The 18,380-nt window shown below is 40.8% G+C and overlaps 2 long non-coding RNA genes across 7 annotated transcripts in view; one reads left to right on the forward strand and one right to left on the reverse strand.

Moving 5' to 3' along the window:
• The window catches only part of LOC144291830 (uncharacterized), a 175,622-nt gene extending 175,264 nt beyond the window's left edge, over positions 1 to 358 (reverse strand). For both annotated transcript variants that reach the window (XR_013359402.1, XR_013359401.1), the window contains exon 1: positions 223 to 358. This is a non-coding gene — a long non-coding RNA (uncharacterized LOC144291830). The remainder of the gene's footprint in view (positions 1 to 222) is intronic.
• Positions 359 to 447: 89 nt separating this feature from the next.
• Positions 448 to 18,380, forward strand: part of LOC144291992 (uncharacterized) — a 29,219-nt gene continuing 11,286 nt past the window's right edge. The window contains exons 1-3 of one of the 5 annotated variants that reach the window (XR_013359534.1): positions 448 to 896; positions 3,321 to 3,370; positions 11,157 to 11,284. This is a non-coding gene — a long non-coding RNA (uncharacterized LOC144291992). Of the gene's footprint in view, positions 1,747 to 3,320; positions 3,371 to 4,087; positions 4,284 to 11,156; positions 11,285 to 18,380 lie in introns of those variants that run through there. The other 4 variants (XR_013359537.1, XR_013359536.1, XR_013359535.1 and 1 more) reach the window with 4 other exon arrangements.

Genomic DNA, 18,380 nt, shown 5'->3' on the forward strand with positions numbered 1-18,380 from the left:
AAATAGATGAATGAGTGAATGAATGAATGAGTGAAGAGGAGAGGGAGAAATTCAGAAATTGAAGAAGGAGGAGAAAACACGTATTTGTGCAGCACAATATAAGGCCAGAGGAAGAAGGAGAGATAAGAGATCTCTGTCACTAAGTGTCTTAGTTTGTGTGGGCTGCCCTAACTGAATGCATTAGGCTGGGTGGCTTATAAACAACAGAAATCTATTTCTCACAGTTCTGGAGGCCGAGAAGTCCAAGACCGGGTGCCATCAGATCAGGTGTGTAATGAAAACTCACTTCCCTGTTCATAAGTGACATACTTGCTGTGTCCTCACATGGCAGAAGGAGTGAGCTCTGTGGGGTCTCTTGTATAAGGGCACTAATTCCATTCGTGAGTGTTCTGCTTTTATGACCTCATACTTCTCAAAGGCCCTACTTCCTAATACAATCACATTAGGGGTTAGGACTTCAAAATATGAATGTTTAGGGAGGCACAAACATTCAGTCCATAATACCAAGTAAGCCTTCGGTCCACCCCTCTCCTGCACCAATCAGGTCCAAATGTAGCCAGGAGTCATCATCCTTTATTTTTGTCCAGGCAGCATCTTGTGGAAATAAGCTGTTCATGCTCTTCTGTAATACAGACAATTAATCATTAAGTGAGAGCTAGAGAGAGTCTTGGGAAGCATATGTTCACGTCCTCATGTTTTAGAGATGAGAGAGTAAGACTTGAAAAAAGTAAAATGGCTTTCTCAGAATATCCAACGACCATCGGATAGTCACAAAAAGAAAAGCAATACCGACAGACCTGGATCTACTTGTCCTTGAACAATTTCTTTTCCTACTGAATTAAGTCCAAGACATGTGCGTGCACACATGCATACCTGTGCCTCCATACCTACTGCAGGTATAAAGAGTTACTAAATATACTGCTTCAACAGCTGGGATTTTACAAGTTGACTTTTCACAAGGTGTTTATGGTTTCTTAAAATGTGTTTGGCTCTCTTTTTTCTTTTTCTGAGATTTAAAAAATTTAACATAGAACTTAAACATAAGGCTGAATTGGTCAAGATAGTTACCGCAGCGTTACTTTATACTGTCAAATCCAAATCACGGGCAGTGAATTCAAGCTCGGCTTAGTGTGATGCCAAATCATCCCACTTTGGCCAACGGCATTCAAATAAGGTCATCAAAGGCCAAAGTGGCCACCCTGAGGCCCTGCTGAAGTTGCCAATGGGTGTCTATCTCTGCATCTGGTCAGAGAGAATTCCCTCTGAATTCAGTGGGAACTAAGAACTGAGGCCATTTAGTAGAACCAAAGAACTAGGTCCTACTAGGGGATCTGGAAGTTGGTAAAGCGGTACCACTCTCGTTGTTATTCACTGGGCCTTGCCCACGCTGAGTTAAAACCAGATAACTTGGCTCAGAGAATTCATGATGCACGCACTCAGCCCATGGAATGAATGAGCTCTTCTAGGAAACGGAACACCCATTGAGAAGACTGAGGGGTGCCCTGGAAGAGTTCAAAGGGCCTGAAACAGGGGCTCCATTTCCTGGAATCCCTCACTCATCTTCTTCCTCTGGTATCCCTTGGCTCTTCTTCAATGCAGACATTCACTGCCTGGGGTGTGCTAGAAACTGAGCTGGACACTATGCTGGGGATGTCCCTCAAGGTGTTGACAATCTGATGAGAACCAAGACTTGTACACAAAAAGCTAAAAAAATTATACAGCTAGACTAACCAGAGACCCAAATGAGTAAGTAAAGCAATGATAATTATGGAGTTCAGAGAAGATCACTACAGTAAATTACAATAGAGTAAGAGACGTCTCTTTCGCAGAGATTTACATCCTTTTCCACATTTGATTCTTGTATTATTTAAGGCAGGTTTATGGTCTCCCCTCATTATAATGAAAAAGGAGGAAGAAAGCAGAAGAATCTAGCACAAAGAATAGGAATTTGAATTCTATAGCTTGAATTGAATACCTACCATGTGGCAGATACATTAAAAAGAGAAATGAAAGATAACACACAGTGAAGTAACTGAGCTCCACCCTAAGAGCTAAGTTCCAGTGAAAGGGCAAGTATGTATGATTCGGATGGGATCCCTGGATGGTTCCCAAGCACGCCGTAGGCAAACCTGAGCAGGTGGAGACCCAAGAGGAGAATGAGCCTTGTAATAAGGTATTATAAATTGTAGGGGCTAGAGATGTAGGCAGATCAGAGTAGACAACTAAGACTCCGAAGGGTATAAATGGCACTTGGGATGAGATATTATCTAAGAGCTGTTATCTAAGGAATTTAGAGGGGTTACACAAGGATGAGAGAGATGTAAATGAAATGGGACGGGGAAGGAAGGAGATATGCTCTTTCCCAGACCAGACACCACAGTGTCAGACAAGGGCTCCATAAAATCTTCCTTTTATCTGCATTTGTCCTCCGTGTGTTGGGGACATCACCTCCTTCCCAAGAGGAAAAATAGGTGCAGGAATCTGACACCAAGCCGCAAATGAAACTTGGGAGTAAATTATCAAACAGCTTGTGCTCCAGAATTTCCCTCTGTGATCTGTAGGTAAACATGATAAACAGAGTGTCAGAGATCCTGCTCATGAAGGCCAACAGTATGAGTGTACATAGTGTACAAAATTCCAATAATTACTACTCAATAAGTTCCATTTATTCAAAATGGGATGAGAACAGAATGTAAATCTTATATTAAAACAGTATTTATTTACAAAAAATGAAATTATCTACTTCCATGGTCAGATCTTGAAGGAAGATTTAGCAATAACAGGGCAATGAATTGTAAAGCTAACATATCATGCCTAGAAATTGTGATGGCTCAGTCCCCATGAGTCTCAATTAGCTAAAAGATTAGTCCTTCTCAACATGTATAGATCATTCATTTTTATTTAACAATAACTAACTGTATCTCTGCATTATGCAATTTATCAAAATGACTATATTCTAAGCCAAAGGATAAAAAGCAACGGTAATCTTAAAGGAGTATCTGGGTGTGGTATGTTTTCATGTTTCCTCTCACTCTTAAACCAAAATGTGTTTCTTGGAAAAGTGTGTTTTCCGGTTCAATGATGCAAAACTTCCCACTGCCCCTTAGCCCATTGTTTGCATTGCTGGGCCCTAGAGGCAACACAGAAAAAGGAATGAGGAGGGATCTGCAGTGAGCCTTTTAGTCAAGTCCTGGCTCTGTCATTCAGTTGTTAATAATTATGGAGTTCCTATAAAGTCCTAGTTCTGGGCAAATTGCTTTACCTGTATTGTGTCATAATAACCCTATGAGATACTTAGTATTCATGTGCCCATTTTACAGATGAGAAAACTGAGACAGAAAATTTGCCAAGAAAAAATGCCAAGGGCACAGTAAGTGATATAGCTAAGATTTGGTCCTATACCCTTATACTCTTCTCTCTCTTGGACTTAGATTCTAGGCAACTTATATTTCCCTGGGCCTCAGTTTCTTCATCAGCAATACAGAGAATATACTATCTAGCTTGCAGAATCAATGAAAAAATTAAATAAGGTGATAATGTAAAGTGTTTAGTGTAGTTTCTGGCCCATAATAGGTAGTCATTAAATAGCAGCTATTACTATATTTGATAGATGGTTGTTTTAATAATAATAATATTTCCCTGATAAAATGGTTACTTCTTAACGTTTTCATGAATAAGAATAAACTTATAATTAGCAGTTTTTCATTAATAGGAGAATCACAATTCCCATTAACATCTGTTACCTATGTATTTTGAGAACAAAGTCAAATGCTTAAGAGATCACTAATCAGTATTAGATTTTAGTCAGACTGCCCCCCCCCAAAAAAGCCAAAAGTATGTTAAATGAAACTTGGCCTCAACTTTCAATCATCTAAATAACCAAAAAAAAGTGGCCGATTTGACCCTGAAACACCATATTACTCACTAGTGATATGAGCCCCTCACACACATGAATTAGCTGGTTATTGGACTAACTTTCCTGTAAGAGACGCTATTGTTGCCTACTCAACAGCAGTTGCCAAACCCCCACACCCTGCCCCTTTTCCCTTCCTTCTTCCTTGCTTACAGAACTCAGATTTTATTCCAGGAATCCAAGGTCATAGGCTGCAAAGAAGAGAGGACTCTCCCAACCTGAGGTGGTGACTCATGACTAAGCCAATGGTGGTTATTTCCACCCTCCTTGCCAGTGATTGGTTTAACAATGGACTTGGGCTACGATGCTGGATAGGAAGTCTAATGGGGCAATCTAGGAAAAGGATTTCAATTTTGGAAATAAACACTCAACTGGAAATTTTACTCTTTGCACTTGTATGTGACAATTGGAACCGCAGTGGCTAGCTTGAGATCTTAAGGGAAAGTAATGCTGGAAGAGGAGAAAATATGCTGCGGATGTCAGAGCAGAAGGATAGAGAGAAAATGAGTCCTTGATGAGCAAACAAAGATATTAACTAACTTTGAATGTGCCCTAAAGGAAGCCTTCCAGACTTCGTGTTGTGAACTACATAATCCACTCATGGTTTGAACCACTTTGAGTTGGGCCTTCTGTTCTCCAAAACGGGATGTATCTTTGATATCCAAAACTAGATCTTAACCAAGATCCAAAACTAGATCTTGGCTAAGCCTAGAAAGTCCAAAATACCAGAGGTAGTCCAACATTCATTCTTAACTCTGATTCCTACCAAAGGCTTTTGGAAGAAGGTAGAAGGAGAAACAGCAAAGTAGTATTGAAACAAACAAATGAGAAGACCTGGGAACTGGGGAAAACAACCTCAGGTTCTGACTATTGTCCAGATACCAACTATTCCTTTCCATGCTCATTTCTCTTCTTTTGACCAGCTACTAGTCCACATCAATGTGCTTATTCTAAGTCTCCTCACAGATGTCCCCAGAATGTTGTAAGAGGACTTCAGATTCTTTTACAATCCTGTGAAAAGTCACTCCAAACTAGAAAACGGTTCTCGTTGAAATGGGCCTTCTCTCATCCTATACACAAACATCAAGTGTCACCTCCAACTGGATGTCATTGAGCTTTTACGGGACTGGAGATATGTGGAAAGTAGTGCAGTCCGATCAGAATAAGGTTGGATGTGCCCGTGAACCCACTGTCTCTGATCATGTTGAACAAAACAGCAATAGAAACTGTTTTCTGAGTGGGCACAGCCATGGAGAGTGAAGTACAGGAGCCTCTTAGAGCCACTAAATGAAAAGCAGAGACTGGCAGTAACAGCTTCCTTTTATCAGGGGCAATTGGATGGTTGTCATGAACAGCTGTTCTCTTCCTCTACTGACAGGCAGTGGGATTATATCTGGGAACAAAATTCCCCGCAGTAGTTTGGGAGAATAAAAATACACTATGGAAAGGCATTATAAAAATCTTCCCTGGAGACTTTACATTGTTTTCTCATCAAACTCCCAATATGAAATGAAGATAGATATAAATATAGATATAGATATAGATGATATAGATATAGACAGATATAGATATAGACACACACATAATATATAAAGAGAGAGAAATCGAGAGAAAGAGATTGATTTTACATACATGTAAAATGAAGGGGTGATACTTAAATACAGTCCTGCAGTCAAATTATTCTCCAGTGCTATTAATCTGCGATACGCTATATCCTAAGGACACATCCCACCCCCACCTCGCCAGTGATTATTGTCCTCATGAATTATTCTTGCACACTGGCTCGTCAATTCCTTTCCTCACAGCCTCGGCTAAAGAACTCTCCCAGCAATTTCAACTGTACTTCTTCCTTACCACGGCATCTCATATCCTCTTTGTTTCCCTAGGTCTCCAATTTCATCCTTTCCCCCCTCTTCTTAATCCATCATTCTTTGTGAGGCACTGCCGGCCGAGCACTGCACAATAGGCCTTGTCTTACCCTATTTACCATGCCCATTAAATCTATTAGTCTCAGTACACCATCAGCTTTTAAAAGTGCCCCTTTCACAGGCCCCCCTCTTACCTGTTCTAATGACATTGTTCCCTCTCCCACTGCCCTTTGAACACTCATGTCATTAAGCTCCAATTTCACTTTGCTTTTGATAATGACAAGATGGCTGCGCTCTCTAGTCTTACTCCGGAGCCTACCAGAGTACCTTTACAGCAGCAGCCACAGGAGATACCTATTGATTGCTCTTCTTGCCTCTCCTTCCCACAAGGTCCCAGGGCTGCTGTTAGTATTTGTCCAGCTGAAGCTAGCTCACAAAGACAGTTGGAACTGATGGTTCTCACTGACGCAGGAACGTGGATACTCTGAATGACTTAGAGCCCTTTCCCTCTTCCCCTTTCCTCCTAAACATTCTGCTCAGATGTCCGGCTTCCATTCATTCCTTCAAATATATACTTAACAGAATGTATTTCTACTACTGCCAGGCTGTGGGCTAGGTGTTAGGGGGACAAGAGATCCAGCCCCTTCTGCAAGGAGATTTCCATCTGGGTAGAGGGGAGGGGCCAACCAACAAGTACAGTACAACGGGCTGATTGCTTTCTCCAGGCCAAGGAAATCCAGTCACACCAGCTTCTGTTGTGTTGCTGTACTGAAAGTAAGGGGAGTGTGTGCAGAGGAGGGTCAAAGTAAAATGGACCTTGGTTCATAATCTGGTTCCGCCACAAATTTGAAGAACCTGAGGCAATCGATGCAGCTGTGACAGAGCCTCAGTCTTCAGCTCCACCCACCCAGCTATGGCACCCACCTCCCAGGGGCTACTGTGAGGATGAAATGGAACACCACCACCTGGGGAGGTGGCTAGCTTAGCTCCTGACACTCCATAAGTGTTGACTGGGATGCTCACACTTTTCATATTTCCCAGAAACCCCCTGATTTTCGAAGCCCAGTATCCCTCCCTGTTTCCCCCGGTGCCCTACAGCTGGTGATTTTTCTCATGAGTTTGTTTAAATAAACGTTTGAGCCAGATCGGCTTCAACTCCACCTGGGTTGAGGCAGCTCAGTTAATTTTCCACCAGCACCTTACCTCCAGAGCACATGCTACCCAGGAGACGTTAGGCGCAGGCAAATTAGTTTAGAGGCTCTTCTGGGAATTTATTCATGTCATAAAGTGGAGTTGGATTTATTACCAGTGTTAGTCTTTACTCAGGGGGAGCCAAAGACCTGATCAGCAAGGGGAATGAGGGGTCTGTGGGGAGGGTGAGTCCAGGTCAGGATAAAGCCATATTAATAGACTTTCTAAATAGTCTCTCATTTGAGCTACCTGATCAGAAAAGGCCTTAAACCCATCTCCTGCTGCATTTTATTGTGACGGAAGACCCCCCCCCATTTACCCCACGGGAAGGTGCTCTCATAAAAATCCTCTTCATATATTACCACCCTAATGACTGCACACTATCAACGGAAGGGCAGTGAAAAATGATTATTGAGCCATGTACAGACCACCCCAGCATTTTTAATTATAGATCTTACAAGAAAAATAAAACTTTTGTTTTGTTTTGTCTGCATTCAAGATAATCTTATCAGGATTGTCAGGAAAGAATAATACTGCAGTCAAAAGAATATTCAGTGCCCCTTCAGGCACTTTTCAGAATTCAGAGTGTTGGCACATATTTAAAAAGCAAATACAGAAGAAATGCATAACTTAGAGAGCTCAGGTGCTAAATTAGCAGAGGCTGAGGAAAAGAATGAGTCAGGGAACTAGAGAAATGCTTCCCCACAATGCAACTTAGCCTTTAGCCCCAACTTTCCCAACTTTTGTCAATGCACTGAAGTCTGGTGTTGATGTTCAAATCATCTGACAACTTGTAACTCAACCGTAAGCAGTTAGACATAAGCTACAAGTGTCTATTTTTACACACCAGCAGCAATTCCCTCAGGAAAGCCAGCCTTCCTTTCTGCTCGCTCTTCTGTCATCCCGAGAACCCTTCCCTCCTATGGATGTTCCATTCTCTCGTTGGATGCCTTAGAAAGTTGCCTTCCAGCTCCTAATTACCTCAAGCAGCTGCCTAATGCAGCTTCCAGGCACAAACCACTGTGGAGTATCCATTTTAACACTCAGCACTATCACTGACTGGTGTTGAGAGAGAGGGATTGCTTCTGTGCCTGTCAGGAAAACAACAGTTGTTGTATTCATTGGCCTCCCAGGAAACTGGGATGCCTTGCCTTTGTGCGCAGGATTTTCCCCCAGGGCCTCTGGCTGAGGAGCCATCAGCGAACCAAAGAGGAATGGCTTTAGTCTGCCCTCCGCTCTCCTTGGCAAGGGTTACATCATTTGCTCAAGTACCATCATCAACACATCTATATATAAACTGTCTACCGAAAACATTTTATAAGCCAAAGGCAGTTATGACAAACCCCATTAAGACAATGTTCTCTAGGTAACACAACACAGCGCCCAGCTCCCAGGCCATAGCTTCCTCGTTTCAGGAATGATTCCAGTTACAAAAAGCACTCAGTAAAGACTTTGTGGATTAATTGATCCCTTGATTGGTCTAGAATCCGTCTATTAAATACTCTGAAATCTGCATTTTGATATAAGAAGTTGGAGTTTTCACAGCAATGGCATTTGCTGCCAGGGCATTAGCCCGCCCGCGTTTTATAAAAAAGGAACTATTACTTAGGCTCTTCTGTTTCTGGACAAGCAATAGGAAAGGCTGTGGAGAAGAAAGAGGAGGAGGAGGAAAAGGAGAAGGAGGTAGAGGAGGAGGAGAAGGCCTCGAACTTGGATCCTGCAGCAACGTGTTCGATATGCCCCCTACCCCTCTGCTGTAACAAACTCCTGGAGACCTTTGTGTTCACATCATCCTAAGAAATTCATACAAAAGATGAGTGTCAGGGAATCAAGTGCTGGCCAGTTTTTCTCAAAGCCTATCGATGTACTCTGTGATACCAAGGCAGTATGGGTACTTCCCAGGGAGGGCAAAATCTCTGGGTCTCTTCCGGAAAATGTCACAATGTGGAAGTCACCCCAATGAGGAGAAGAGGAGGAGAAGGAGAAGGAGGGGGGGAGGAGGAGAAGGAGGAGGAGAAAGTGGAGGAGGAGAAGGAGGAAGAGGAGGAGGAGGAGGAGGAGGACAAGGAGGAAGAGGAGGAGGACAAGGAGGAGGACAAGGAGGAAGAGGAGGAGGACAAGGAGGAAGAGGAAGAGGAGAAGGAGGAGGAGGACAAGGAGGAAGAGAAGGAAAAGGAGGAGAAGGAGAAGGAGGAAGAGGAGGAGGAGAAGGAGGAGGACAAGGAGGAAGAGAAGGAGGAGAAGGAGAAGGAGGAAGAGGAGGAGGAGAAGGAGGAGGAAGAAGAGGAGAAGGAGGAGGAGAGGAGAAAGAGGAGGAGAAGGAGGAGGAGGAAGAGGAGGAGGAGAAGGAAGGGGAAGAAGAAGAAAAAAGAGAAAAAAGAGAAAGAAAGAAGAAAAAAAAGAAAGAAAGAAAGAAAGAAAGAAAGAAAGAAAGAAAGAAAGAAAGAAGAAAGAAATTGAGACCGGAAAGGGAAGATGAAGATCTTCTTATGGGATTTGGTTTTTATTATTAAAGAAAAACAACATTTTGTCTACAGGGTTGATAGCGGCCACGTGGTACTCGAATGCTCCTTACTTTGAGACTTGTTAGTGTTTCACACTCACTGTTCAACCATCTCTTCCTTTCTTCTCACCAATGGTTTCAGTAAACAATTCAGGGTCAGGAGAAAGTGTTGAAAGAACCGGGTTCTTCAATGAGAATACACATGCTAAACGGGCTCCTAATTTGAGAAAATACCTCTGCTAGACACCACCCCTTCTCCCTTAGGGCATCTGTTAGGACCAAACTTCCAACATTGAGTTCCCCCAACAGTGAGCTCAGTTTTTGCCTAGTAATTGGGGTGACTTCCACATTGTGACATTTTCCGGAAGAGACCCAGAGATTTTGCCCTCCCTGGGAAGTACCCATACTGCCTTGGTATCACAGAGTACATCGATAGGCTTTGAGAAAAACTGGCCAGCACTTGATTCCCTGACACTCATCTTTTGTATGAATTTCTTAGGATGATGTGAACACAAAGGTCCCCAGGAGTTTGTTACAGCAGAGGGGTAGGGGGCATATCGAACACGTTGCTGCAGGATCCAAGTTCGAGGCCTGATGCCTCTGTTTGAGAGACTCAATCTTCCCAAGACTCAGGGTTCTCATCTATAATATTGAGGATGGAAAGGAGCTTGCCCCCTGCCCCCTTCAGCGCTTCTCTAAGATTCCTCACTGAGACACCACAGATGGTACGGCCAGGGAGGGAGGTGGAAAGGATAAGAAAAGGTTAAAGTGCACGTGATACCACTGTTACCGAGCACCTTCCAGGATGTCATTTTTTTTCCTTCATTAATCTTTCATGTGATTTTCATCAAGGGAGTGGAATGATTCATAGGGAAATAGAATTCTACACACTTTAATATGTAGCAGGAACCTAGTTACTTGAACCGAGGAGCCCAATTGTGTTTTCAAGAGGCCCCCAGTAGTAACAGAACTAGCTTTCCCTTCTGTGAGAGGATGGAATTACTCACAAATACCTCTAAGATGCATACTTTGGGTGTTCTTCCCAGAGTGTTCACGGATTTTTTTGATAGTCTTCTGCTGTGACCAATGATGTGTATCTGAGAAATACCTGTCTAGGACTAGGGCAGACTACTCCACCCTAAGCACAAGTACGTGCTGCAGCGTTAGGTGAGGCCCCATTAGCAGTGAACCCTCCCCAAGGCAGAGGACCCTGTAAACTCAAAAGACAGGGGGAAAGGGATGGTGGTAAGAAGGAAGAAGAGAGAAGAGAGAGAGAGAAAGAGAGATATAAGAGGGAGAAGGAAATACTGGGGAGGAGGGAGAGCGGGTCATTTTGCTACTTGAAGAAAGACTAAGGAAGTGCTTCCTTATCTAAGTCTATTTTTACTTTTAGGTTTGTTCACTTTTCTGTCCACATGTAATCCCCTACTTTGTATCCTATCTTTTCTTCCGGCGAGGCAGGTAAACAACGCTGTGGAGTTTTCACTGCTGCGTGTGATAGATACTAAAGTTTTTCACCAATATTCCAGATTTTCTATTAGGCCCAGAGTGAGGTTGCACTTCCTTGCCCCCTTGAGATTGTGCAGAGACATGTGATTTATTTTGCCAATGGAATGTGAGCAAAAATAATGTGTACTGCTCTAGGGCAAAAAAACACTAAGACGCACCTATTTTTTTTCAGGCTTCCTTCTTCCACCAGTGAAACCACTGAATCTCCAGTCTTTGGAGGTTCCATCAACCTAGCCCCAGATTAAGAAAACCTGGAACAGAGTTCCCAGTTGCCCACAGTGACTATGTGTTGTAAGCAAGCAATGAAAAGCTATTGTTTTGAGTCATTAAGACTCAGAGGTTCTTATTGCAACATAACCTAGCCTAACCTGACTGATGCATCGTTATTACTAGTTATGATTAGTTAAAATCAGTCACTACTGTTGTTTATAGTGCAATTTTGCAAAACATAAGATTTCTAACAATTTTTTTAAAGATTCTATTTATTCATGAGAGACAGAGAGAGAGAGAAAGAGAGGCAGAGACACAGGCAGAGGGAGAAGGGGTCCCCAGAGGTCCCCCTGGGCTGAAGGCGGCGCTAAACCGCTGAGCCACCAGGGCTGCCTGATTTCTAACATTTAAATAAGTAATAAATAATAAGGTTTTTCTAAGACTGGGTTCTGTTCACAAGGAGTTTTAGGATCTTTGGCTGAGTGTGGAGTTCACCACTTGCAGTTTTGTCTAAACAGACAAGGTCTGCGAGGAAATGTTGACTGGAAAATAGAGAAATACTTTTGCCATCATCATAGACATTTTCCCGGGATTACTATTAGTGAATAATTTTTATGAGTACATAATAGCTGTAAACTTGTCAGAAATAGACACCAGAAAAATAAAATTATTGTTGTCATGATGATTTTATCATCTCCAATACCCTGCAGCTACGCTCCCAATGATTTTTAACACCAAATAAAATTCAGCCAGTTCAAAGCAGGTTTATAAACATAACAATCCTGTAAAGTTGAATCTGTAGAAATGACTAGATTGATCTGAAAAGATTCTTTAGATGAGCATTTTTCGCTAAAGGAATTAAATATTGGAGAATGTAGACATAAATAAATGTTACCTAACCTTTCCGGAATAAACCCTGGCATAAAAGTTGGCATCGTGAATACAAAAACCTAATCTATAAAGTCACTAATTTATGACAGTAGCTTGCACAGTCTGGAAATCATGGCCTTTGTCCACACTCTCAACGAGGAACACTAAATACAAGAGAGTATCTGCACAAATCGGGGAAGAGATTAGCCACTTCAATCTCCACTCCATCTCCCATGTTCTAGAAACATCCTGGAAGAGGTAATATAATTGTAGGTCCTTAACCTAAGAAAAATCCTCTCCTAAATTTGAAGTTATGATGAATACAAAGGAGAAAGCCCAAGAACAGAAATAATTGTCATTCTTCAATGCAGATGAGTAGACAACAGAGAACCTGGATTAGAAATAGCCTGCAAAAAAGCAAAAGAACTTGACAAAGATAGATCTGAGCAGAGAAGGGAGCATTATGTTCATTTCTTTCCATGTCCAGAAGGATTGGGGGTGATGAACTAAATAGAAGTTTCCCAGACCTACATCAAACCGTATCAGTAAGCACACCCCACTTTGAACAGGCTCTGAAGTTAAGACTGCCTGGTGAAACATTAATTTCATTATAAAGTAAAATTCATATGCATTATATCTTAACAAATCACTTTTCCTTTTTTTTATAACAAAGAATCAAAGGACTCCTTTTTTATCATTTTTCTACTTTTTTTATAACTATAAATCATTTGTCATAAAAAGCAGCTGTCCTCAGAAAATTATTCTCCATTCCATCATAGCCACAACTTAAAGACTCAAAAATATCTTTAGTAAACAGGAATATATAGTAATGTAAGTTACAAGGAATAAACATTAAATTAACATATAATGATCTCATTTCATTTCAATCATCGAAAATAAGCATAGGACCAACAATAAAAGAGATGGCTCAGCCTTCAACTATGCCAAACGCTGCTTAGTATTTCTCAGTCTTTCCCTGTAGAGAAATAATCTTTAAAATGTTTCTATTTGCCATTCTGTTTTAGATTTTTGGAAATTATCAAAGAATGCACTAAAAAACACAGCACCATCACCATGGCCTTTCTGGTTGCAAAATCCCACGACAAATGCACTGAATCTGTATGATCACAATTTAATAAGGTAATGGGGAGCTGGTATAGTTTAGCTCCCTCTCAATCCCAAATAAGAAACCCTCAGTTTATCAGAAGACCAAAGCATAGTCTTATTTAAAGCTAATTAATTCATTTTTCTGGTCAGTTTGAATAGAATCAAATATTCCTTACTATTTTAAGCCTCATTATGAAACAATTTCCTCATATTTTGTTTTTTTATATGGTATTTTCCTATTGCTGTAAATGCGTGTTTCTTGACATAATTGGTCATTCCTTTTAAAATGCAGGGCCTTTCAGGGCTTCAAGATATTACATTCCACATCAATAGAGGTGATATAGATATAGCAAAGATTTAGGACAGCTGTTCTCAGTAGGGTAAATGTATAAAAATCACCATGAACATTTTTCTTTTTCAAACTACATATGTCCATCCCCACTTGAGAGTCTGGAATATGTGTGGTCTAGAAAAAATCCTCTGGTGATCCTAAGGTTCGTTGCTTAGGAGATTGGGTAACTCCTTGAAATATAGCACAGAAGTGTTGTTCGTTTGTTTTTACTAAATTTGCATATTGCAATATTTTCTTCTTTCTTAAAAATTATGTGCAGGGAAAAAACTCAAATTAATTTAGAGAACTGATCCACTGAGTTTTCTGTTAAGGCCTTTCACTGCATGGCTAGCTCTGCTTGTCTATCTATATTGGCAAATATGCCGCCTTTGTCTTTCATCAAATTGGTAACATTTGCTTAGAAAACTGAATCTGAGGAGTGGAGTATCACCACCCAACACCTCCGTCTTAGAGTTAACTGGCTTTGCTGTAGCCTGCCGGGAGGAAACAGCAGCCAATGGGCCAAGTCTAAAACACGGAAAGTGAAATGGTTCTATTAAAGAAAGCGATTACAGCATCGGGCTTTGCAAACTAGGCTAAAGCTCTAAACTGCAAAATTATCTTGATGCATGTGATTGGGAAGGACTAATTAGAAGAGAGGATGACATTTTATTTTCTAACCAGCCCTCTCTGATCTGAAGCCACGACACCCCCTCACTTGTTACCTAGCAACCCTTCTTTGTATATGTAAGGTTACTCTATTCCTGCTTTGTTATTCAATTTACTTGCCATTTTAAGTGTCCTGATTCTCTTTAGGACTATCCCACCCCGGTGCGATTGGCCTTAGGCTCTGAAATATCAGAGGGCCACCGATTAAGTGGATCCACATGTCGTTGTACAGCCCCATGCTGTCCATAGATCGGTGCTAAACAAATGCTGTAGCTATTTCACCTTGGTATTTGTGATCTTACCAGAGCCCTCCCTGTCTGCACCCCAGCCAACAACCCTCCGCCTAAACCAGAAATTGCTGTCATTGCTTTTATCTTGATTGAGAGAATATAAGCAGGACTGGCTCCTTTTAACTCAGTGGAAAAATGACTATCAATTTAAACATTAACTGGTGTCCAATCTAATCATGAAACTAAAAACAGAATTTGCTCCTGCACGTTGCAGTTTCTCAGAAAATCACCACCCAGCTAAACTTCACAATTCCACCTAAACCCTAGCAATATGTAAATAGGTAATCAGCCACATTTGGAAACGTATTTTTTAATCAGGTAGTTTAGATGCATAATCACCTTCAAATCAAACCACCATTAGAGGCCATTAACTCTTGAAGGAAGGAAACTCAGCTGGCAGTCAGAACTCTATCAAAGATAGAGATCCAGGCTCCACCTTCGATTTTTGTAGAGCCCTGGGCTCACACTCACTTTTCAGTTGCCTTTTTTTTTTCTCCTTAAAAGAGAATTGTGATTCTTTCTTAATGCTAGATAAGAATTAGGAGTCTTAACAAAACAATCAGGCTATAGCACTTGAGTGCTTAGTAAAGGTCTATTACCTTTTTACTGTTTCTTTTTTCCCCTCAGTCACTTGAGAATTGCCTAACACCGAAAGTCTAAGTAGCTCCAGAACACCAAACCCTAGTACATGCTAAAATACAATATCTAATCTATAATCTAATGCACAAACTAATGATATAACTTGTTCAAATTAGTAGCACAATTTTGTTCTTTCTAAAATAACTCTTGTTGGAAAAATCTGCACCCCCATTCATGACAGTACCCAAATAATTCCAAAACCTTCGCTGCAATTCTTTTGGGGTTTTATACAGAAAAGGAATTTGAAAGCATTTGTTGTCTATCTCCTACTGTGCTGGTTAGGGGATAATGGCAACAGGTGGACCTAAGTCCTAGGATATGAGACAGTGGGGTGTATGGCCTGCCAAATTTAGATAACTCAATTAAAACAGCCCCATTCACCCACTCCAAGGAAAAAAAGCTGGGGGCTGTGGGAGATGGTGAGCATGGGTGACAACTGCAGATTTTCTTTTCTGGGGTCATTAGCTATGTTTGTGTATCTATAGCATAACTGTGTTATAAGCTAGCACGGTTATTTTTGCCTTTGCCTCATCACTCAGTGCAAAAGGGCAGAGGTGATTGCTTATAAATTCACACAGCTGCTGGCTGGAAGAAGGCATTTGGAAAATAATTTAGTAACATGGGCCTTTATTTCACTGAAAGAATTGTTCTTTGAGGAACATTCTCTCCCCCCACCACCCCCCACCCCAAACCAAGAGAGCACTCAGGCTCCTGCAAAACCTTCCCAGGTTAAAGCAAAGCACAATTTCCAGTTCTGGTGCCAGCGGAGGTATGCAAAGATTTTCTCAGCAGGAAGTCACTCATAGACATCACATGAATATTTAAACAATGGGAAGCCAGCAAAAGATTCTTTCACGCTGCAGGATGATAGTGACTTCTGAAATTATCACAATTATCATTCCATTATTGCAAAACAAATGACCTGATTTATTATGCTCTGCCTCTGCTCATCTCTGGATTTCTTCCTGATATATTACACAACCGGTTACTTAGGCATTCTACACAAACAGCATTTGTATCGACTACTTCATTAATATTTTGATTATTATAAATCTCAGGAACTCAATCCTCATCTGAGGCTAGAGTCAGCTCCCTCCCAGCCTTTATCCCTGAAGATGATTAGAAAATTTTATGGTAGGGTATGGTGATGCAGCCTATGGAATTCTACAAAAAAAGGTAGATGACCACATAACTCTCCCTTCATTGCAGAAACACTCTTCACATATATCCCACAGCAGAGAAGGTCAACAGTTCTTGAATCAGCAGGAAAAGAAGCTTGCATCCAGGAAATCTAGGCAGAAATGCTATTCCCTAGCATGATTCCAGCGCATGTGTCAAAGCTCATCTTAAAAAAAAAATTAAAAAATTCCTGGTTGTTTTCCCTTTAAGAGGTGAAGGTAAGAAAAAAAAAAAACCATGGAGGAATTATAACAGTTAAGTCATCAATAAAGTAGCAGAGACAATACTAAAAAGCCATGTCTTCCAATCCTATTCTCTTTTAAATCCTTGAGCTACATTAGGCAGCTCCATGGGCCCTATTTACCGACCCAGAACAAGTTTGTTTACCCTCTTAGCAAAACTCAGCAAAGAGTAGTTACATCCCACCGGTGACACAGCGGGGCAAGATAGGAATTCAGGGACAAAAAAAAAAAAAAAAAGAAAAGAAAAATCAAACAACACACTTGCCAAAAGCAGATCATGGCAACATGCATGTTGTAATGAGACAACTGATGAGCCGTGAGTCAAATTCCTACTTCTTCCACTGGAACATTATTACAGTTTAAAGTGCTTGAAAAAGAGCATGTCTGCAATACACTAATGACTTTAAATGGGCTCATGTGTCAGCCTGTAGGTTGAAAAGAAAACTGAAAGCATTTTTCATGTGCTGTGAAATGACTCTGCAAATGATTTTAAGCTTTACCTGTCCGGCAACTATCAGCCCTTTCCTCATCTGGGTCTAATATTTGCTCAGGAGGCACATATTACCATCTGCTCTCAAGGTGAATCTAAAATAGGTAGTCTCAGGCAAACTACCAATGAAACTTTGGATGAATTCTCCTGGCGACACCCCTCCCACTTCTTTCATTATACTTCCCTCCCCTGCCCATTGGTACTCCCCCTAAAAAAAAAAAAAAAATCAAGAAGCAAGTGTAGAATTGCCAGGACTCCCGAAACAGCTGATCTTGTGGAACACTGTGAGGTTTCTATTACAATAAATATATCTTGAATATTATATAAGATATTATACAAATATGAACAAGACACAGTCCCAGTCATCAAGGAAATGAGAATATTGGAGAAACATAGAAATAAAAAAGAATCAAGATAATTCAATGGAAAGAGGTCACTATATACAGTCAATTTAATATAAATTTGTTGTTTATTAGAGAACTTCATTAGAAGTGTATCCAGCAGACAAGAAGAAAGGAGCTGAGAGGTAATCTTATTTTGTGGTTTGGGGAGAAAAATCAGACCATCACTCAAGAGCCATTTAAATAAAGATTAGAAAGATAATAATAACTCCCAGAACTCATCCAGCTTCAATCCCAGAAATTAACATTGAAGAAGTAGCCAGAAAAATGGAGGAAATTTGACAAGTTGGTGTGTTCTCATCTCAGTGGACCATAGCAGTTGGGGTAGGATGCTAAGAAAGTAGCTGTTTGCTCCCAGAGACATGAAGAAAGACCATGTCTTGGATACAACAAACTCTTCCTGGAACCAGGAGTTATCTGCTTTGATCTGGAGAGAAGCATGGCCTGCTATTTTATTTCTATCCTCTGCATGGGAGGGACCATCCTCATTTCTCATAAATGATGCTGAGAAATATCATAAATTATCCATAATCCTCTCCTTCACTCAAATAGACATATTCTCACTGAAAATAATGATACCTAAGGAGAATGTGTTTATTTCCCTCTGCTTTGGGAAGGGCATACAAATATCATGAATCAACAAAAGACAAAACAGAATCTTTTGTAGGATAACAATATTGTTTTGTAAAACATTTACACTGGGCCCATTTTTCTAGCTAGCATCAAAACCTTTTTCTATGTCCTATTTCCCTATCAGTCGTGAAGGATAAAGCCTAGAATTTTTAAGACATTTCATAGCCAAGCAAGGTAAGTAAAGAGAGAGAGAGAGAGAGAGAAAGAGAGAAATGGAAGAAACAATGGCAGCATTGTATACATGTGCAAGTTTAAACCTTGGAGGAAAACATTCTGTTGCATTACAAATACCTTGAAAGATTGGTCTTGTTTCTACTATGAAAATTCTCAGTATT

This window comes from Canis aureus, chromosome 20 (genome assembly GCF_053574225.1).
Source record: "Canis aureus isolate CA01 chromosome 20, VMU_Caureus_v.1.0, whole genome shotgun sequence".
Classification (NCBI taxonomy): Eukaryota; Metazoa; Chordata; class Mammalia; order Carnivora; family Canidae; genus Canis; species Canis aureus.